The sequence below is a fragment of the Schistocerca nitens genome, chromosome 3 (assembly GCF_023898315.1).
Source record: "Schistocerca nitens isolate TAMUIC-IGC-003100 chromosome 3, iqSchNite1.1, whole genome shotgun sequence".
NCBI lineage: Eukaryota > Metazoa > Arthropoda > Insecta > Orthoptera > Acrididae > Schistocerca > Schistocerca nitens.
The window spans coordinates 832,115,082-832,139,056 of NC_064616.1; the positions used below are offsets into that span (position 1 = coordinate 832,115,082).

At 42.2% G+C, this 23,975-nt stretch overlaps 1 protein-coding gene across 2 annotated transcripts in view; it reads left to right on the forward strand.

The window, feature by feature from the left end:
- LOC126248857 (exocyst complex component 1) overlaps positions 1-23,975 on the forward strand; it is a 296,832-nt gene that overhangs the window by 20,741 nt on the left and 252,116 nt on the right. The window contains exon 2 of one of the 2 annotated variants that reach the window (XM_049950289.1): positions 21,670-21,816. The exons of the other annotated variant lie outside the window; for it this stretch is intronic. The gene's annotated coding sequence lies outside the window, so the exon portion shown is untranslated. The remainder of the gene's footprint in view (positions 1-21,669; positions 21,817-23,975) is intronic. 2 annotated transcript variants of the gene reach the window in all.

The window sequence follows — 23,975 nt, forward strand, 5'->3', positions numbered from 1 at the left end:
TCGGAATCCCAGGCAATGAACTTGCCGACAGGCTGGCCAAACAGGCTACACTGAAACTGCTTATGGAGATTGACTTCTCTGCAACTGACCTGTGTGCAGTACTACGCTGCAAGGTTCAGTGGCTTTGGGAGACGAAATGGCATAACCTCAGCACTCACAGGAAACTGTGTGCCATTAAGGAGACTATGAATGTGTGGCAGTCCACCATGTGGGCCTCTCGCAGGGACTCTGTGGTTCTCTGCCAGCTCTGCATTGGCCACGCTTCGGTGACACATGGCTACCTCCTGCGCTGTGATGACCCACCTCAGTGTCGGCTGACAGTAGCCCATATCTTGGTGAGCTGCCCTTCTTGGGCTGCCCTGCGATGGACTCTTCAGTTACTGGACTCATTGCCATTAATTTTAGCTGACAACACCTCATCGGCTAATTTAGTTTTACGTTTTATACGTGATGGTGCGTTTTATAATTCTATATAAGTTTTCGCTCATGTCCTTTGTCGCTTTGTGTTCTCCACTCTAATGCTTTTAAAGGTGGATGTTTTAATGTGTTGCAGAGTGGCTGGCGTTTTCTTTTTATCCTCGTTGTTGGTGGGCCACGGTCATCTGCTCTCATGTTTTTACCCCTTCTACTTGTTTCTTGCTTCTCTCTGTGGTTTTGTTCTCCTGTTTTGTCCATAGTGATGTTGGTTGTCCTGTTGTTCTTCTGGTCCTTCCTTTCTCCTTTATTGTGTTGCACATCTCCTTTCTTTTCTTCTTTCCCTTGTGTAATTATTTTACCGGGAACAAGGCACCAATGACCTCGCAGTTTGGTCCCTTTGCCCCCTCTTTTAAACCAACCAACCAACCAACTCATGTTTTATAGGAAACTCTATTGGTCTTCCCACACCTCTTACATGGCAGCTTGTAGTATTCACTTCCTTTTTGTTCTATGTGTTTTATATGCTACCTCATGGGGAGCAGATTGGACCATCCTCCTCTGTATATACAGCCGGTTCTGTTTTTTGGGTCGTCTTCTTGACAAGCTTATTTGTTTGCCCCATATCCTTCATCTGAAGGTGGCTGTTTTCATAAACTCAATGTGCTTTGCTTCCTTGCCCACACCGCTTGGGTGCCTAATCGTTTGGCCCTTCTCTGCCTTTATGGGGCATTAGTTCTATCTTGTCTGGACTGTGGTTATCAAGTTCATGGATCAGCTGCCCCTTTCCATGCTGCCACTCTTCTACCCAGTTCATCATTGTGGTATCTGTTTAGCCAATGGTGCCTTTCACACTAGCCCTGTCAATGATATTTTGGTTGACACTGGGATCCCACCCCTTTTAATTCAGCAGTCCAAGCTCATGGTGTCCTATGCCATCACTATCCACTCTTCCCCTGCTCACCCCTCCTATTGTATTCTATTCTTTCGATGGCTTCAGGCCATTGTGTGCCCACTGCCTGCCTTCGGGTGGGCTTACTTGTTGGGCCCCAGCTCACTTCTCTCTGCTGTGACTTTCATCACCACTCCTTGTCCTTTTCCCCATGTTCTCTCCAGACCAACCACCCTTGGTTACTTCCTCAGCTACGGATATGGATGGATCTCTCATGGCGTCTGAAAACCTCCATTGTTCCAATGGTGTTTCATTGTTTGCTCCTAATACACTTGCAGGAGTTTCAGCATGCCATTGTTTTTTACACGTATATCTCTAAATTCACTGATCATTCGGTATATGCCTTCACATCTTCTGTTGGCATGGACCATCATCTCTTGCTTGCCATGTGTGTGGAACTGATGGCTATCTATTGGGCCGTCTGTTTTAGTAAACAGTCCTTCCTCGTCTGGGTTTTGTTATGTATGGACTTAATGAGTGGCCTTCAGGCTATTGTTCGGTTTTCCCGCCACACCTCGGTCTCTGCTATCCACGACCTTCTCACTGATCTTGGTGATGCTGCTTGTTCATGTTGACTTGCTTTGGGTTTCTGGGCATGTAGGTATCCTGGGTAATGAACTCCCTGATCATCTGGCTGTGGGAAGGGGGGTGGGGGGTGGTGGGAGGCACCTTCCCTGCCGTTTTCCATAACTCCTCCATGGGTGGATTTGCAGCTTTACATCAAATCCCATTTTGCTGAAGTGTGTGCTAATTCTTGGTAGGCTATCCCCCCTGTCTAATAAACTTTGCACCATCAAGGAGACTCCCACCACGTGGTGTTCTTCCCTATTTCTCTCCTGATGGGACTCTACCATCCTCTGCCGTCTTTGTATGGCCATACTAAGTTGACCCATGGGTTTTTACTCCGCAGCGAGCTGACACCCTCCCCCGTTTGTAGTTGCAGGGCTCTACTGATCCATATTTTGCTGGACTGCCCTGCCGTTTCGCCCTTCATGCTAAATATGCCCTCCCACATTCCTTGTCTCTGGTGTTAGTGGACAACCCTCATATGGTTACATCTGTCCTTGGCTTTCTTCGCAAAAGTGGTTTGTACTCTCAGGTATAAGTCCTTGAATTTTCCTCTACAGGTAGTTGTATCCCATTCTTCTTCTTTTTCTTCCTGATGCTTCACCCACCTTGCCATGATACCGACTGCATTTCATCTTACCGACTGAGCTACTGCATACTGCAGCTACATTATAATGAGAGGGTTATGAAGTAAGAAATAACACTCAGAATTTGCGATTGTGTATATAGTTCAGCAATGATACATGGGCTTAATTACATCAACTACAAAAACCACTGATCGATTTTTTACAGTGTTTTCTTAATAATTGTTAATTGTATGCACTACATTCTGCACGTATTTCTCTCAAACTGATGACTGTTCCTGTAGCTCCTCCTTTTGACACTGTATAGATGCACAGTTCTAAATCATCTCTATGCATACCATACACACAGAGTGAGTTCGCAGTATCTTTATACACAGTTTGAACACTTGGTAGCCAATGGTTCAGTCTTTCCAATATGAAGGATAGCACCATCTGTAGGGCAAACAAGTTTGTAATGGAGGAGTGTTACAGATAAATGGATCAACCTCCAGATCTCACCATGAGTGTTACGCCATCATGTGTTGATGTTATACATAACGTCAGGCTAGCACAGTAAATGTCCGGAGGAGGAGAATACTCAAGGGTCATCTGTTGGTTGATGTAGGTTTCTGCATGACACAGTTCATCCCATTGCAACTCCGTAAACTGCACTTTTAACACTTTTTGGTGCATTTTCGATTTCTAACGCAACACACAAGTCACTGTCCACTGATGCTTCTATACCATTATTTTGGCACTTTGAACTACTAACTGTTAAATTATAAGTTGAAGTGAAAAGCACTAGTGCACTGGAAGGAATCGGCAGCTTCTCATCCACCACATCAACACACTGTCCTTGCAGTAACACTGGAATGTTGTGGGATGGTGCGTATGTCGGTGAATAGTACTGACTTGCAACATGTGGTGTAGGGCTACGAGCACAGTTCGTCTGAGAGTCGGGGACTTGGTGGGTTTCTTCATTGCACAAATTGATGAGTGGGATGGAATATAGCAGGTCATTATCCTGCTCCAACTTGCTGGTCAGGTGCTATAGGATCCCATGAGGCTGCCAGCCCCGACACGGAGTTTGCTGCAGGTCCCAACGAGACACGCTGGAAGTCACTGCTGGTCCGGACACACTGGAGACTGCTCCTGAACAAAGATGAAAGAAAACAAATGCATCCACAGACAATGACAAAGAATTGAAGAAAGAAAGAGGTCTTGACAAAGAAAAGGCAGAACTGCTACCAGCAGTAATAGTACCAGAGACATGTAATGAGTACTTACTTTTATGCCTCTTCTCTGATGCAGAGGCAAATGGGGATCTTGGCTGCTGTTGACACTTCATGGTTCTTCCACTGACTGACTGCGACTCAGAGCGCCGGCCAGAGTGGCCGTGCGGTTCTAGGCGCTACAGTCTGGAGCCAAGCGACCACTCCGGTCGCAGGTTCGAATCCTGCCTCGGGCATGGATGTGTGTGATGTCCTTAGGTTAGTTAGGTTTAATTAGTTCTAAGTTCTAGGCAACTGATGACCTCAGAAGTTAAGTCGCATAGTGCTCAGAGCCATTTGAACCATTTGCGACTGAGAGCACATTTGTCTTATATCACTCATCATCATTATCTCGTGACGGGATTTGGTGTTCCCACATTCCTATTGGCTCCCACCAGTTTTCAGGTGGGGGCAGAGGTGAATGCTGTGTTCTTATTAGTTCCCAAGGGAATTAGTGCAGGAAGGGGGGGGGGGGGGAAGCATTTTAAGTGTCCTCTGTGGCAGTTTCGTGAACTAGCTCACTGAGGGCCATACATCAATTTGAACACCTGTGGTTCACTCTGTCTGAAGTAGCAGAATAGGACGAAGTTGTTTCCTACATTGTAAGCCTCTCTCCCAACTTATGCGCGTGGGGATTTGCGAGGCAGTCGGTGTGGCTGCTGCCCCTAGCATGTCCGCCTTGCGGTCGGTGCGAAGACATGATCAGATTAACAGTGTAATTACATGTGGTGAGTTATATTAATGTTGATTTTGTGACAGTTTTCTTTGCGTGATTTAAAAAAAAAAAAAAAAAACTCTTCATGTATTTGATTACTTCTTTTTGATGTATTTTACAAGTCCTGCAGCTTCCAAAATTAAATAAACAGCAGAGAATGATGGTTTTCCCACGAAATAAAAGAAAGATCCAACTTCTATGAATTGAATTTTATTTATAAACATTATATCCTTTGCTATGTAATTGACATTGACTTGAATTTTGTTCGTGAGATCTTTCCTCTTCAGCACAGAGTCTGTCTCTTGCTAAGTTCCAGGTGGGGGAGGGGGGCTGTGGGATTTCCTAGAATGGGAAGAGTTAATTAATTTATCGATTTAATTAATAGGTCAATGAATTTGATATCAAAAGTGTGCTTGTAGTGGCGAGAGGGAGGGGTAGGGATTGAGGATTTCACAGAGGGTTGGGGGGTTTCTCAGAAGGACAGATTATCCCCAGTGGTGTATAAATCAACCTCAGGGAGTCATAAATCAATGAAGTTTGCTCCTGAAGGCACGTAACCCTCACAAACAAAGTGTTGTAATACTTGCATTGACTTACTACTTATATAAGTGTATTGATTGCTATCCCATGAGTTTTGTTACCTCAGTGTATAAATCAGTTAGGCCTATAGACAGTATGGTCACACAAACGAAGAATTTTTTTCTGATACTTCATTTCAGATTTTGTAGCATGATTTTTATAACACTCCAATCCACAGTCAGAATAACATCTAGAAACGTTACCACTCTCACTCTGTATGAGCTATATTTTTATGTTGTTGTTTGTGTAATGTTCATCTGTCAGTGTTCACAAACAAGCTATTTCATGGTACAATACCCAAGTTTATCGATGTGGTCATTGACCCAGCCCCTTCATTATACATACAGAAACTAAAACTTGCTGTCACCTGAAAACCACTCATTCATCAGTGGCGAATTTCGAGTAACAACTTCATTTCTCTTGTTAGCATGTTAAAATTTGCGTCTTTTGACAAAAGAAGGCGGAGTTTGCACATTGTCACTTCGCTTGCCCCGTGCGCTGGCTGGAAAACGAAGATGTGGACGATTGGGATGTAAAAATTATGTGCCCGCGTTCTAAAGACTTATGTGGACAAAGTAGCACAAAGTTAAAATAGATACTAACACCTGGCGAATGATGTCGAAGTACCTCGAAAGCCCTCTGCTGCCGGCTAAAATCTCTCTCTCTCTCTCTCTCTCTCTCTCGTTTTGTCTCCTATTCTTGCTGACGTAATGTCCATAGTAGTTTACATTGATGTGTTATCTGCCACGAAACCGATATGTGATGTAAAACTTGATGATGAAGCTAATCTTATTCCAGCCGAAGAAATTAACTTGGGTTATGCTTTACTGACTGAGCTGAGAAAGGTAAAAGTGGCAGCCAAAGGTATTTTAACTTTCAGGAACTTTGTGATTAAAATGTGCTCTAACTTCTTCCTAAAGTCACTTTTGAAGTATAGCATTTGTTGATACATAAGTTTTTGTGATCCAGCTGTGGTAAATAGCAACCCAAGAACTAGCAAGAGTAGAATCTCAAATCTCTTACAGAAATTCTCATCGTGGAATTATATGACTGCTAAGGACTGTGATGGAGTTGGGAAAGATTTCTCACAACTTCATGGTAAGCATGAGTTTACGGACCCCTGTGCAACCTACAGGGTGACAATTCTTGAGCTATATGAAAAATAAACGTAAATTAATTACAAATTACGGCGTGCACGCACTTTATTCAACATGTAAACGTCCCTACAGATATTCGGATTTAGGTTATGACATGTTCAATATGCCTGCCATCATTGGCAACGATATGGCGCAGATGAATAGCGAAATTCTGCATGACCTGCTAAAGTGTCGAAACATCGATGCTGTCGATGATCTGAATGGCTGTTTCCAGCTCAGCAGTGGTTTTAGGGTTATTGCTGTACACATTGTTTTTAATATAGCCCCGTAAAAATGAGTCGCATGTGTTCAGATCTGGAGAGTGTGGCGGCCAGTCAGAATGCGGTCCTCAAAGTGCTTCTCAAGCACGTCAAACACTCTCCTGCTTCGATGTGGTCGAGCTCCGTCTTGCATGAACGATATCTTGTCGAAATCAGGGTCACATTGGATTATGAGAATGAAGTCATCTTCCAAAACCTTCGTGCACTATTCGGTAGTCATCATGCCATCAAGGAATATAGCACCGATTATTCCATAACTGGATATTGCAGCCGCGCGGTTAGAGGCGCCGTGTCTCTGACGGCACGGCCCCTCTCGCCGGAGGTTCGAGTCCTCCCGTGTGTGTGTGTGTGTGTGTGTGTGTGTGTGTGTTTTGTTCTTAGCATAGGTTAGTTTAAGTAGTGTGTAAGTCTAGGGACCGATGACCTCTGCAGTTTGGTCCCTTAAGAACTCACACACATTTGAACACATTTGGATACTGCGCACCACAGTCACCCGCGGAGGGGTGAAGAGACTTCTCGATCGCGAAAAGCGGATTCTCAGTCCCCCAAATGCGCCAATTTTGCTTATTGACGAACTCATCCAAATGACAGTGGGCTTAATCGCTGAACTAGACCATAATGTACAATCTCCCTTTCCCATCATGCCTCGCGGCCAATTTGAACTTCCTAATGCAAACCGTTCAGAAGTTATGACGATTTTATTTCGTATAGTTCAATAATTGTCACCCTGTCCAAGAGAAGTGAGACTGGAATTGGATCACTTTTCGAGAGACTTACCAGCATTCGCATTGTACAAAAGTTCTCATTTTGAGCCATGGTCAAGCCCTTGTAGAGCAATGGTTTTTTATTTTTTATTTATTTATATTATTAAGAAAGAGTGTATGATAGTCAACCAACCAACCAAGTCATTGGTAGTCACACGTCATGTATATGACGGCCTGAAATCGGCTGGCGATGTCTTCAAGATTGACGCTGGCAAGAGAATGATACTGGACTATCGCAATGCACGATATCGGTATAGCGAGGTTTTAAAGCAGAAGCAATGTGAAGATGACGAAGTCGACAGAGCTGGGCGGAATCTGTCCATCGCCCAGGTTGATGAACTGAAGGGCAAAATGTCACTGATACTGGCCGATAGGTCCACTGAGTTGAGTAGAATTAATGAAGAGATCACTTTTCTCACAAAGGAATTTTTACTGCGTTTCATTGATTCATCTGTAATTTTTTTTTCATTATTCGACAGAACAATGAGTATTATTTGGCAGAGAAATGGCACTAGAAGTACCCCAGTGCTGTCGTTCTTATTTTTCAAACTTTAATGTTTTGTTGTTCAACATATTCCTTTTACTTTTCGTGTCCGATCTGACCCATTATCTCGCCTGAAAAGTTCATAAATCCTGTATGGGAGAAGGTGTAAAAGCTTGCGGTTAATTCAAAGTTCGAATTAACTCGTTAATAAACATAGAAATCATTTAACTAAAATGGCTTTTAATTACACAACTTACCTGTTTACTTAACCTTCAAATCATAAATCCTGTAAAGGAGACAATAACTCGCTGTTAATTCCCAATTAGAGTTAATAACATGCTCATAAATACAGAAATCCGCACTTTTTTGCCTGTTTCTGTACAGCTCTCAAAATTTGTCTGGAAAAAAAAATGCTAAAACGGTATCTGGAAATCAGGAAATTGTCAGGCAGTTCCACTGTGGGAAATTTGGGGACAGTGATGCAAACACGTCGTTATTTTTTCCGTCAAACCAACACCCAAAAATCCGTCAAAATGAAATATCTCCATTTTTTTTGCAAAAATTAAGAAAAATAAAACTTATTTTAAAACATTACACTCATTACTTTGTTTACGCATCGAGCAAATATTTAAAAATCAGCCAAAATCCGTCAAAATCAGATACCTCAGTATTTTCTTGCAAATAAAAAGAAGAAATTAAAATTTATTTTACTAGTTTACAATTCCGACAAATATTTAAAAATCCGCTGAACTCGGCCAGTGGAACAATAAGAAGCAAATTTAAATGCGCTCCATTAAATTTCGGGCGTGCAGTCGCACGCATTCAGCTTCTGCTTCGAATATTTTGGCCGTGTAACGTTCAGTCATCTTCAGAATGAGCCGATAGACAAATGGCTGGACAGTATACAGACGAAACCGAAATTATGCGCAACGCGCCCAAAATTTAATGGAGCAGTCCATTGCGCCACGAAAACGTGAAGATGCACAAATTTAAAGATATTTACTCACTTATGTTGATTAAAATAACAACAGCTCATCCACATCGTCTTCTGTCTCTTCTTCAATGTGCCTATTTGCTTCAAGGCATGCTCTGGTAAGACGTAATTATGGCAGCACTTGTTCACAGTACGCAGCTCGTGGTCGTGCGGTAGCGTTCTCGCTTCCCACGTCCGGGTTCCCGGGTTCGATTCCCGGCGGGGTCAGGGGTTTTCTCTGCCTCGTGATGACTGCGTGTTGTGTGATGTCCTTAGGTTAGTTAGGTTTGAGTAGTTCTAAGTTCTAGGGGACTGATGACCATAGATGTTAATTCCCATAGTGCTCAGAGCTATTTGAACTTGTTCACACGCCAAAGTCCGGCACGCACAGTGAGAACTACGTTTACCGTATTGGTTTTAAGTGTAAATAAAAAATATAAAAATGCAGTAAATGAAGCAGGCAAAAAGGAATACAAACGCCTCAAAAATGAGATCGACAGGAAGTGCAAAATTGCTAAGCAGGGATGGCTAGAGGACAAATGTAAGGATGTAGAAGCGAGTATCACTAGGGGTAAGATAGATACTGCCTACAGGAAAATTAAAGAGACCTTTGGAGAAAAGAGAACCACTTACATGAATATCAAGAGCTCAGATGGAAAGCCAGTTCTAAGCAAAGAAGGGAAAGCAGAAAGGTGGAAGGAGTATATAGAGGGTCTATACAAGGGCGATGTACTTGAGGACAATATTATGGAAATGGAGGAGGATGTAGATGAAGATGAAATGGGAGATACGATACTGCGTGAAGAGTTTGACAGAGCACTGAAAGACTTGAGTCGAAACAAGGCCCCCGGAGTAGACAAAATTCCATTAGAACTACTGACAGCCTTGGGAGAGCCAGTCCTGACAAAACTCTACCATCTGGTGAGCAAGATGTATGAGACAGGCGAAATTCCCTCAGACTTCAAGAAGAATATAATAATTCCAATCCCAAAGAAAGCAGGTGTTGACAGATGTGAAAATTACCGAACTATCAGTTTAATAAGTCACAGCTGCAAAATACTAACGCGAATTCTTTACAGACGAATGGAAAAACTAGTAGAAGCCGACCTCGTGGGAGATCAATTTGGATTCCGTAGAAATGTTGGAACGCGTGAGGCAATACTGACCCTACGACTTATCTTAGAAGCTAGATTAAGGAAGGGCAAACCTACGTTTCTAGCATTTGTAGACTTAGAGAAAGCTTTTGACAATGTTGACTGGAATACTCTCTTTCAAATTCTGAAGGTGGCAGGGGTAAAATACAGAGAGCCGAAGGCTATTTACAATTTGTACAGAAACCAGATGGCAGTTATAGGAGTCGAGGGACATGAAAGGGAAGCAGTGGTTTTGAAGGGAGTGAGACAAGGTTGTAGTCTCTCCCCGATGTTATTCAATCTGTATATTGAGCAAGCAGTGAAGGAAACAAAAGAAAAATCGGAGTAGGTATTAAAATCCATGGAGAAGAAATAAAAACTTTGAGGTTCGCCGATGACATTGTAATTCTGTCAGAGACAGCAAAGGACTTGGAAGAGCAGTTGAACGGAATGGATAGTGTCTTGAAAGGAGGATATAAGATGAACATCAACAAAAGCAAAACGAGGATAATGGAATGTAGTCGAATTAAGTCGGGTGATGCTGAGGGTATTAGATTAGGAAATGAGACGCTTAAAGTAGTCAAGGAGTTTTGCTATTTGGGGAGCAAAATAACTGATGATGGTCGAAGTAGAGAGGATATAAAATGTAGACTGTCAATGGCAAGGAAAGCGTTTCTGAAGAAGAGAAATTTGTTAACATCGAGTATAGATTTAAGTGTCAGGAAGTCATTTTTGAAAGTATTTGTATGGAGTGTAGCCACGTATGGAAGTGAAACATGGACGATAAATACACTCCTGGAAATGGAAAAAAGAACACATTGACACCGGTGTGTCAGACCCACCATACTTGCTCCGGACACTGCGAGAGGGCTGTACAAGCAATGATCACACGCACGGCACAGCGGACACACCAGGAACCGCGGTGTTGGCCGTCGAATGGCGCTAGCTGCGCAGCATTTGTGCACCGCCGCCGTCAGTGTCAGCCAGTTTGCCGTGGCATACGGAGCTCCATCGCAGTCTTTAACACTGGTAGCATGCCGCGACAGCGTGGACGTGAACCGTATGTGCAGTTGACGGACTTTGAGCGAGGGCGTATAGTGGGCATGCGGGAGGCCGGGTGGACGTACCGCCGAATTGCTCAGCACGTGGGGCGTGAGGTCTCCACAGTACATCGATGTTGTCGCCAGTGGTCGGCGGAAGGTGCACGTGCCCGTCGACCTGGGACCGGACCGCAGCGACGCACGGATGCACGCCAAGACCGTAGGATCCGACGCAGTGCCGTAGGGGACCGCACCGCCACTTCCCAGCAAATTAGGGACACTGTTGCTCCTGGGGTGTCGGCGAGGACCATTCGCAACCGTCTCCATGAAGCTGGGCTACGGTCCCGCACACCGTTAGGCCGTCTTCCGCTCACGCCCCAACATCGTGCAGCCCGCCTCCAGTGGTGTCGCGACAGGCGTGACTGGAGGGACGAATGGAGACGTGTCGTCTTCAGCGATGAGAGTCGCTTCTGCCTTGGTGCCAATGATGGTCGTATGCGTGTTTGGCGCCGTGCAGGTGAGCGCCACAATCAGGACTGCATACGACCGAGGCACACAGGGCCAACACCCGGCATCATGGTGTGGGGAGCGATCTGCTACAATGGCCGTACACCACTGGTGATCGTCGAGGGGACACTGAATAGTGCACGGTACATCCAAACCGTCATCGAACCCATCGTTCTACCATTCCTAGACCGGCAAGGGAACTTGCTGTTCCAACAGGACAATGCACGTCCGCATGTATCCCGTGCCACCCAACGTGCTCTAGAAGGTGTAAGTCAACTACCCTGGCCAGCAAGATCTCCGGATCTGTCCCCCATTGAGCATGTTTGGGACTGGATGAAGCGTCGTCTCACGCGGTCTGCACGTCCGGCACGAACGCTGGTTCAACTGAGGCGCCAGGTGGAAATGGCATGGCAAGCCGTTCCACAGGACTACATCCAGCATCTCTACGATCGTCTCCATGGGAGAATAGCAGCCTGCATTGCTGCGAAAGGTGGATATACACTGTACTAGTGCCGACATTGTGCATGCTCTGTTGCCTGTGTCTATGTGCCTGTGGTTCTGTCAGTGTGATCATGTGATGTATCTGACCCCAGGAATGTGTCAATAAAGTTTCCCCTTCCTGGGACAATGAATTCACGGTGTTCTTATTTCAATTTCCAGGAGTGTAGTTTGGACAAGAAGAGAGTAGAAGCTTTTGAAATGTGGTGCTACAGAAGAATGCTAAAGATTAGATGGGTAGATCACATAACTAATGAGGAAATATTGAATAGGATTGGGGAGAAGAGAAGTTTGTGGCACAACTTGACTAGAAGAAGGGATCGGTTGGTAGGACATATTCTGAGGCATCAGGGGATCACCAATTTAGTATTGGAGGGCAGCGTGGAGGGTAAAAATCGTATATGGAGACCAAGTGATGAATACACTAAGCAGATTCAGAAGGATGTAGGTTGCGGTAGGTACTGGGAGATGAAGAAGCTTGCACGGGATAGAGTAGCATGGAGAGCTGCATCAAACCAGTCTCAGGACTTGAAGGCCACAACAACAACAATAACAACAATGATCTGTCTTTCGGCCAAGAGATCCTGTATTACGATACATATCTCATCGCCAATTGCAACGGAATTGGCAGAGATCACACTAAGCGGTGTATTCGTTATGAGATTCAAATCGCGAAGTAGCTTTTTGGGGTATTTAATGGCATTTGTGATTTCGCCTTTTGATTCTTCGTTCAGCTCCTCGACTTGTGGATCTTCTTCTGGCTGCACTACTGCAGAAAAACTTGGTTCTTCCATTTCACAGAATTTTTCTAACACACGGCACTAGAGAGACGCTTTGCGAGAAACTGACGCTGTAGTTAGATGCGAACGTAAAGGAATGCAGCTCGCATCCTCATTGGCCTAGGAGCTGGGGTTCCCGTTACGGCTAACGGTATTCATGGGAGAGGGGACGATAATGGGTGGAGATCGATTTCTGGTAATATAAGAAGCGACTGTTGTACGAACATTTGGAACTCCAACTGGGAACCACAAACGGAATGAATATTTGAAAAAATTAATAACTGAATATATCTGAATAATTTCGCCCACCTTACACTGTTTGTTGATATCCTTTGAAATAAAATTGAAAAATTTTGTCGATTCTGAAAACAAAAAAATTAGTACATGAGCAGGATTCGAACACAGTACCTCCAGAGCTGTAGCAGTGAACCTTTAACGGTGCGGTACACTGACTTGCTGGAAATATATGTAATATTACAGGTATACAGAGCGGACAATGAACTTCAAAATCGATTTTCTCAAAAACCAAGGCCCGTCACCAAAAAACCAGATAGCCAGGTAACCAGGGTAAGTGCCTCTACAACATATTTGAAGCGCATCAAAATCCGTGATTTACAGTATGGAGGGTCGCCTGTCAGAAACCTTTTTCTTGTTTTCAGAATTAAATGAAACCATAAAAATGTCAAAAAAGCCCATTTTTAATAATATTCGTCAAAAAAACCGTCAAAACTAAATTTTACCCGTCACACAACGTGAAACTTCGTCAAATTGGATGGGAAATCTGTCAAGTTGGACATGCTGCTTGGAGCAACCCTGATATTTTAAAGTATTTTCTTTGGGCTACGTTCTTTATTGTAGAACACGTTGCATAGTGCCTGTCAGTGCGTAAAACTGAACAGAGATGATATTTAAAATGTAGGAAAGATATTAAAGCTGAGTTTCACCTCGCTATTTCTTCGATGTTCAGCAAGTTAAGTAAATGAAATGTAGCCACTAAAGGTGGTTGTGTTTTAATATTGTGTTTGGAGCTGGAGTACACTGAAAAGTCAGGATACACATAACCAGTTTTTCGAATTTCAGGTTTCTGCGCATCACACAAACCAGACAAAATTCTAAATTATAGACATAGATGGCCTTAAATAATGTTGCTCAAAAATGAAACACACGGATTAAGAAGGGACTGACGTAATAGAAATTGATTACGCGGGACACTATCGTGAACATCGAAAAAATACTGTAAATTTCATTTTTTCCCCTGTACAGTAGTGGAAGAAGGTGATTTTATCGTGTGAAAAAATCTTTTTTATGTTGTGAAGTATTTAGACAATATTAAATATTGAATATTAGGAATAAGTAGTTAATAACAAAACAGTTTGAAATGACAATATGGAACTTGATGGTGATAGCGAGGCCGAAATAATTTTGCACAATAATGTCAAACTTACCAGAGTCGTGATGAAGCAGCTCTATTGGTGGGAATGTTAGTAGTGTTTGCAGTCCATTCTGAGGCTTCGATCACAGATAACCTTTGGGACCCCCAACAAAGACTTTTTTTACTCAAGTTTTTTTGTGAAAAAAATTAAAACTAACAAGGAGAGCCGCCCGTCTCCCCCCAAAATTGGAATCGACTTTTTGATATAATTTATTCGGTGATGTGGATTAGGATCCCAGATATCACACCCTGCCGCCATTCGCCCTGATGGACCTTCGTTTGCAAGTAATCGACGAAAAAAATTCGGAATTTCGCGTGATGTTGTATATGTCTTATTAAGTTCCGGGTCAGTTGCATAGCGTAATGGTACAATCAGTGTAACAGGATTCTCTCAGACGTTAAATGGAAGAGCTTACGTGATTACTTGTACGCAGCAGACGTCTACATAACTATGTTACAGGAAGTTGTTTCCAATAAGGAGAAAATATTACTGGTTACGAAGCCATTGTGAACATAGACGATGACTGTGGGACAGCGATACTGTACAAAGCAAGCATACAGTGTGAATTAGACACCTTGCTTGAAACTGGACGCGGAATTACGACTAAACTAAATGAGTTCTTTTAGTTGATATGCTCCAACTAGGTCCGAAGGCAGACACGAATTTTATAAGGGCTATTCACTAACGTCAGACAAGATATACAGGGTGATTCAAAAAGAATACCACAACTTTAAAAATGTGTATTTAATGAAAGAAACATAATATAACCTTCTGTTATACATCATTACAAAGAGTATTTAAAAAGGTTTTTTGCACTCAAAAACAAGTTCAGAGATGTTCAATATGGCCCCCTCCAGATACTCGAGCAATATCAACCCGATGCTCCAACTCGTTCCACACTCTCTGTAGCATATCAGGCGTAACAGTTTGGATAGCTGCTGTTATTTCTCGTTTCAAATCATCAATGGTGGCTGGGAGAGGTGGCCGAAACACCATATCCTTAAAATACCCCCATAAGAAAAAATCGCAGGGGGTAAGATCAGGGCTTCTTGGAGGCCAGTGATGAAGTGCTCTGTCACGGGCTGCCTGGCGGCCGATCCATCGCCTCGGGTAGTTGACGATAAGGTTTCATAACTAACCTTTTTCGTAGGACTCTCCATACAGTTGATTGTGGAATTTGCAGCTCTCTGCTAGCTCTGCGAGTCGATTTTCCTGGGCTGCGAACAAATGCTTGCGGGATGCGTGCTACATTTTCATCACTCGTTCTCGGCCGTCCAGAACTTTTCCCTTTGCACAAACACCCATTCTCTGTAAACTGTTTATACCAACGTTTAATACACCACCTATCAGGAGCTTTAACACCATACTTCGTTCGAAATGCACGCTGAACAACTGTCGTCGATTCACTTCTGCCGTACTCAATAACACAAAAAGCTTTCTGTTGAGCGGTCGCCATCTTAGCATCAACTGACGCTGACGCCTAGTCAACAGCGCCTCAAGCGAACAATTGTACAACTAAATGAAACTTTATAGCTCCCTTAATTCGCCGACAGATAGTGCTTAGCTCTGCCTTTTGTCGTTGCAGAGTTTTAAATTCCTAAAGTTGTGGTATTCTTTTTGAATCACCCTGTACTTTTACGCTGGTGTTTTAATTGTGTGTTACGCCGCGAGGATCAGACCCGAATTTTAACTTCTGTGACGAGTTAAAAGTTTTAACTGATGGTCAAGGTGTGATAGACACCTGGATCCATCTTCTTCCACGGGCTCAGGCATACACTTATGTGTGCAATACCTCAGCTTGTCGACTAGACAGAATATACGCTACAAAAGGATTCCTGCACAATATAATTGACTATGATATATGGGATGTATATGACGGTAGTATCTGTTCCCGAAAGAACAGTTACTGTGGATGACCATGCAGCTTTGCTAGAAATGAAATGATGATTAAATAGACACCCTCGCTGCATACAGGCGTTGATGTACTTCATTGGGGACATGTTGAAAATGTGTGCCCCGACCGGGACTCGAATCCGGGATCTCCTGCTTACATGGCAGACGCTCTATCCATCTGAGCCACCGCGGGCACAGAGGATAGTGCGTCTGCAGGGACTTATCCCTTGCACGCTCCCCGTGAGATCCACATTCCCAACATGTCCACACCACTACATTCGTTGTGCGCCTAATAGATGTTTGCCCATCATACTCATTACTCGTGGCAGATTAATCTACCAAGTCCCGTACGAGTTCGGGCATAGCGTGTGCGTTCGCACAAGAAGGTCAATGGCCGGGAAACCATATTTTAACTATATATGACGGTAGTATCTGTTCCCGAAAGAACAGTTACTGTGGATGACCATGCAGCTTTGCTAGAAATGAAATGATGATTAAATAGACACCCTCGCTGCATACAGGCGTTGATGTACTTCATTGGGGACATGTTGAAAATGTGTGCCCCGACCGGGACTCGAACGGGTTCGAGTCCTGGTCGGGGCACACATTTTCAACATGTCCCCAATGAAGTACATCAACGCCTGTATGCAGCGAGGGTGTCTATTTAACGGGTTCGAGTCCCGGTCGGGGCACACATTTTCAACATGTCCCCAATGAAGTACATCAACGCCTGTATGCAGCGAGGGTGTCTATTTAATCATCATTTCATTTCTAGCAAAGCTGCATGGTCATCCACAGTAACTGTTCTTTCGGGAACAGATACTACCGTCATATATAGTTAAAATATGGCTTCCCGGCCATTGACCTTCTTGTGCGAACGCACACGCTATGCCCGAACTCGTACGGGACTTGGTAGATTAATCTGCCACGAGTAATGAGTATGATGGGCAAACATCTATTAGGCGCACAACGAATGTAGTGGTGTGGACATGTTGGGAATGTGGATCTCACGGGGAGCGTGCAAGGGATAAGTCCCTGCAGACGCACTATCCTCTGTGCCCGCGGTGGCTCAGATGGATAGAGCGTCTGCCATGTAAGCAGGAGATCCCGGGTTCGAGTCCCAGTCGGGGCACACATTTTCAACATGTCCCCAATGAAGTACATCAACGCCTGTATGCAGCGAGGGTGTCTATTTAATCATCATTTCATATATGGGATGTAAATTTTTCTGATTTCTCTGCTTACCATATGTCATCTACAATAAATAAACAACCTTTTTGGGATGCGATGTGTGAAGTTAAATCTCAACCTCCTCGACGATGTCGATCTGCAACAATCCATCAGATACACTTGGGAAAAGTGTATGTGCACTCAAGCGAGATACACACAACGTATAGTTTGGTGGACAGAGTTCGCTAAGCCACGAGTAAAGAAATGTGAGATCTAACATGCCCGGGAAAAACATATTGGAGGAAGCACATATTGGAGTTTTATTTATGTTTTCGCGAGTTGTATAGTACTCCGCAGAGATCACAGCCAAAACCTGAGGATCAAACGTATTAAAGCAAAAATTACAAATTTGGTGCGACGGTCGTTGGACGGCCCTAAAGTAAGGCCGCAGACTGGGACTGATATTGGGCAGGAAAAGTTCTCTATCTTCCATATTATCAGAGAAGCTAAATGTGGAAAGCAGAAGCTACTCCAAAATATTCAAGACGAATGAGGTCATGAGTATATACACACACAGATAAACAGACAGACAAAAAACCTTTATGTAAAACCGGAAATACTCATCAATGAAAGCAGTTTTTCTATCTCCCATTGCAATGACAGTTAATGCTGAAGACAATATCACGAATGAAGAAACTACAAGTTGTAATAACAGGTTCACCTTGTAATAAAGCGGCAGGATTAGACGGTCTCTCTGTGGAATTTTATACACTCTTCCGGGACCATGTTGCTGATGAATTAACAACTATGTATAATAAATTGCTGTAAGATGACCCCTTTCCTACAGAATTTACTGAAGGCTTGCTGGTATTGATTCCCAAAAAAGCGCACAGCAGCTCTTTGCACGATTTTCCACTAGTTACATTGTTGAACGCTGATTTTAAACCATTGGTTCGATTATTAAATCATAAGCTGAAACCCATTCTCACGAAAGTTATTGGCCTATACCAGACGAGCATTGGCACAGGTCAATCCATGACGAAAGTTTTATGTGCGTACTGGGACGTCTTACATTTAACATGGATCTGTAAATGTTAAGTTACTTACTTACTTACATGTCCCATGGATTATTTTGCGTGATAAATCGTCATGATGTGGAATGCGCACATTAGAGTTTTACTTCCCATGCTTTTGCGAGTTGTTTAGTGACCCAGCACACAAATTTGGGATAATGCTTTTAGATTTTGACAAGGCCTTTGATAGAATTTGCCACAAGTGTTTAACAAATGTTATGCATAGAATGGGATTTAATAGTCAGTTCCTTCAGCATTTTACAAAAATGCATTGTTGGAAGAATGTCTAGAATAAAGGTTAACGGTCAGCTCACCCGTCATGTGCCCATCAAACAATCTGTTCACCAAGACTGCCCTCTATCAATGTCATTGTTTGAACTGCTACTGTTTAATCTGCATGCGTAACTAGCAGGCCTAAAGGTGTTTGATGTCAAAACAGTTTGCCATACATATGCCGATGGCATTAGCGTCATTGCAAATATGAAGGTGGCATTGAAAAGGTACACTGCATGACCACAATGCATGCACAGTCCTCAGGTGCAATGATAAATAAACAGAAATCTAAAATTCTTCCTCTCGGACCACTCAATGAATGCATGGTATCATCTTGGTTGCAACTAGGAATGACTTTGCTACCGGACCCGTGCGAGATGACCGAGACAAATTGGTAACTTATACTCAACGCAGTCAGAGCAACACTCCAAGAACACAAGACTAGATCCCTCAACCGCTTCCAAAGAGTGCAGTTAATAAGTATGTACATTCTTAGTAGAATCTATCATATGGCCGCCGTGTTACTGATGATGATGATGATGATGATGATGAGTCCCATACTTCTTTACAGAGCGTAGGGGAGCGACGCAGGAGACCCGCGCCGCCTTACTAGGCAAGGTCCTAGTGGAGGTGGTTTGCCATTGCGTTCCTCCGACCGTAATGGGGATGAATGATGATGATGAAGACGACACAACAACACCCAGTCATCTCGAGGCAGGAAAAATCCCTGACCCCACCGGGAATCGAACCCGGGACCCCGTGCTTGGGAAGTGAGAACGCTACCGCGAGACCACAAGCTGCGGATGTGTTACCGATACCCACTGACATTACACACAAGCTTCTTGTTGCCACATATTGGTTTGTTTGGAGAGGAAGTATCTTCAAAACTTCAGTTCACACAATAACACTGGCTCGTCCTGCAGGCGGGTTAGGTATAAAGGATGTACGCACTCAGTGTTTTGCAGTCTTCATAACTAGAACATCCAAAATAATCAGTAGCGACCAGACTGGGACATCCAAGAGTCTATTCAGCTACTTAACACTTCAAGATGTGAGGGCACCAATTAACGTTGGGCACATCAACCAACAGCCGGGATACGTCTGTGTCTACTTCACGGAAATCACCTGCACCAGTCGCCTAAACATTTTAGTACCTCTATACTTTACTCTGAACTGACAAAGAGAAAGCAAAGAAATCTGATCGAAAAGAAACACCTGGATAAAACATGAAACATATATGGGCGAATATCACCAACCCCATTCTTAAGTTGGACATAGCTAATGTATAGTATGACATTTTAAATGAAAAGATCACCACAGGCAAAAAGATGCATAAAATTAACCATTGTCACCTTACAGACACACTGTCTCACACCTTCGTTTGTAGAGAGAACATCGTGATATGGAACTGGATGAGGAAAAAGCTTTTGATTATTAACAGGACAACAGAGAATGCGATCACTATTGACAATGAGTTACACTCGGGGTGGCACTTGTTCCGTGCCGCGAAGAACAATAGTTACATGTGGCTACTCGGACAGTGTGTGTACTACATTTTTGCTCTACAACTGGCAGACCTCAAAGCATTCATTTTGTATATTCAGGAAAACATCATAATTTGAAAAAAAACATCCCAAGTACAAACAGTGGTTCCAAAAATTTCTTATTTGCACTTTACCTCAAAAGTGAGAGTCGTTCCACACTGTATTATTTCGTGTTCGGAAAAGCGACTTACACATAGTTGAGGAGCGCAAGCATGATAGAGCCACATATATACACGCCAGTCAAGAAAACTGTAAATAGTCAAAGGAGAAATGTTATGTAATTTGTTGGAGAAATCTTTTCTTTGCTTTTATTTTCTATATTTTAAACTGATGGTTACATATTTTTGCAAAGTAGATTTCATTTCCAAGTGGTAAGACGCTACCACTACAGAAGAAGCAACTTTTGTTCCTTTTCTTTATGTTTATTTCTTGTGGATAGCATTCATGCGCAACATTCATTTGGATATTAAAAGAAGAAACCCAGTACCTGAATATGATACCCTCCTCATATTCTGATGCACCCAAGCTGAGAGAAAGGATCTTTCAGAGCGTGACACGAGAGTTCAGAGAAGATAAACAGAGAAACCCCAACTCTTGGAAACCAACAACCTACCCTTCGAGAAGACCAACTTGAAGCAGTCATGCAACGAAGGTGCAGATGGTTGTGGCTACACTTCACATGGATACCATACCCACTTGATAGATGGCTGTCCTTCGTAAGAGCAGCCTGAAGCTGTACATCTCATGCTGCGATTACGATCTTACAATGAAACAATGGAATGAATAATGAATGTCATGTATGTTTTTAAAAGTGTAGTTATTGTGCTGTTGGCCACTCTTGAACAAATTTCTCTGTAATGGTATGAGCTGTAACATTTTTAACACTCGAACGCCCAGAGGGGTCAAAATGACCCTTTTCGGTTTTTAAGTGCTAGCTATGTTTTGAAGAATGATTCAAGCAACATTTACTTTCGTGACATTTATTTATTTGGCATGTACTTTTGTTATGTTCAAAAACAGTGCATTTCGCCTGATTGATGATCACTTTTTTCCAGTTTTACCTTTAACGCCCACAGGGGACATATTGACCCCTTAGGAGAAACTATAATTTTGTTTATAGTTATGCCATACATTTATCTCATGCTTTCTCAAGCCTCGGTTACTTTACTCTGTAGTGCAATAATTTACTTTCGTTCATATTATTGCCATATCAAATGACAGCAATTTACTCGATTCACCATTGTTCGTCATTCCCTTGTAAGAATCAGACTTTCAAAGGTGATTGTGAGCTGCAGATTGAAATGAATCGGAAGGAGTATGTATGAGAGGAAGAGATTCTTGCATAGTTACAAAGAGTTATGGAGTGTGATTCAGATAGTGGCGAACTTTTTACTGATGATTCAGGGAAGAATTTTTACCGCAGACACTGAGAGAAGATGAATCATCTCATACTAATGATTGTGATATTTCAGATAGAAATAATGAAAGTTTACAGTCTAGTAAGTATATTATTATTACTGCTGCTAGTTTATAATTATCATATTGTTATCTACATATAATGTTACTGTGCTTAATTTAGGTTTTATGGTGGCTTTCTTACATTTGTTCTATTATTCTTGTTCTATAGGTCGTGAAGAATCATGTAACAGAAGAGGAGATAACCTTCTTCCTTGGAGTGTAGAACAAGTGACTGCTGCTTCATCGACTGATGAAAGACATAAAGAAGTTGCTCCTGATGGAACAGTCTGGATAGAAGCAGTGCCTAATTCACAAGGTGGGCATCTTCCTAATCACAATATTTTGAGAGAATCTCCTGGACCTACTCCACGTGCAAAATGAAATGTTCATAGACAAGTATATAATCAAACATATGTTGAAATGTACTATAACAGAGGCACACAGAGTACTAGGAAATGAAAGCTGGTCAATGACCACAGAATAACTAGAAGCATTTATTGCAATTATTTATGCTCGTGGTGCGAGTGGTTGCCGAAGTACAGACCTCCACAGCTTATGGTCAGATTCCTCAGGTCTACCATTTTGTGTGGAAACCATGAGTAGAAATAGATTCTGTGAGATTATGAGATTCCTGAGGTTTGATGAGAAGTCTACACACACTGTACGATTACAGAATGATAAGTTTGCATTGCTTTCTGCTGTCTGGAACAAATTAATAGAAAACTGTACGATGTGTTACAAACCTGGAAGTGACATAACAGTAGATGAGCAGCTCTTTCCAAGTAAAACAAGGTGCCTGTTCACACAATTCATGGCTTCAAAGCCTGACAAGTATGGGCAAAAATACTAGTTAGCTGTAGATGTTGAAAGCAAGTACAGACTCAATGGCTTCCCTTATCTTGGTAAGGATACTCCACGTTCCCAAGACGAAAGGATTTCTGGGCAAAGGCAGAAATGTCACTACAGACAATTACTTCACGTCACTCAAACTAGCCAAAAATTTGATAGCAAAATCAACCTCCATTGTAGGAATAGTAAATAGAGCAAGAAGAGAGATACCACAATAGAGCAAGAAGAGAGATACCACATGCTCTGAAGTCCTTGAAGAGTCCTCTGTATTCCACAAATGTTTTAAAACATGATGATATTTCCTTGACAGTCTATCAAGGAAAGAAAGCAAAAAATGTGCTCGTAATGTCTTCCCTTCATCCTAGTGTTACCATAAATACAAATGAGAAAAATCTCCGGAAACTGTATGTTATTACAACAAAACAAAATTTAGGGTTGACATAGTAGACAAGATGGCAAGGCGGTATTCAGTCAATACTTCCTCAAGAAGAAGGCCAATGCACTCTTACAATATCCTTGATCTAGCAGGAATAAATGCATATGTAATATTTAGGGCTGTTACTGGGAAGAAGATCAAAAGAAGACATTTTATTCAGCAACTTGCAGATGAAGTGCGCTCTGAGTATGTGAAGAGTTGTTTTCCTCGTATGACAACAGACAAGTATGAAAAGAATCAAATGGAGGTGAAGACAAAATGCACAGAAGCACCGTAAATGTTAAGTTCTAAACTTCTGCAAATGTAATAAAACTATTTCCAAGTGCAGTGAGTGTAAGATGATGGTTTGTGGAAAATGTACAAAGAAAAATGAATAAAAATGTGTCAATCGTGTAAAACAATAAAGTAACTGAAATTTATGTACACATGAAAAGTTCAGATTTTTTTTTTTTTTGAATTTAGAAGAAGGAAAAGCCTGTCACTTGCTTACACTTGTTTGGGTGTTACCAGGTTCAGTGAAATTTGTTTATATGTCTTTTTATTCACAACTCTGTATCTGAAATGGCTATAAATCTTGTAAACATTAAAATATAATAAATGCTTAAAATTTCGAAATTATAGTTCAGAAAACTTTTTTTAAATGGTAGGAGTGAAAATGACCCCTGTGGGCATTCGAGGGGGCAGGCAAAGTCTGGGCGTCTGAGTGTTAATGTGGTCAAGCTCTGTAATATCACTGGTGTGAATATACCAAGTTAAAAAGGGTATTGGTACCGACCTCACGTGCAAAAGCTTATGTTTTCAAAACATGTTAGGTGCTTTGAATTTTTTTATTTGTAAATCTTTATGGAAATTACTTAGATCATTATTTTTATTCAATTAATTGTTTTAAATGTAATTTTATTCTGTTCGTTTGTACCTTAAATTAGTCATCATATGAAGTACGTCATTTGCTCAAATTTGGCTGCCTATCAGTCTTCGTCATTTGGAATCCTTGTTCATGTGATATTGATTATTGTTATCTATTAACTTCAATTTAATTTCTTCCATATTATCGTCTTACGTCTTCGCCCATGTTATTGCATTCATTATTTCCATTTCTCATTTCGCTTGAATTTAGTTTTACTTATAATACCTGTTTTTATTTAAATCATCATCCATGTTATTTTGTCTATAGTGCAATAAGAATGCTT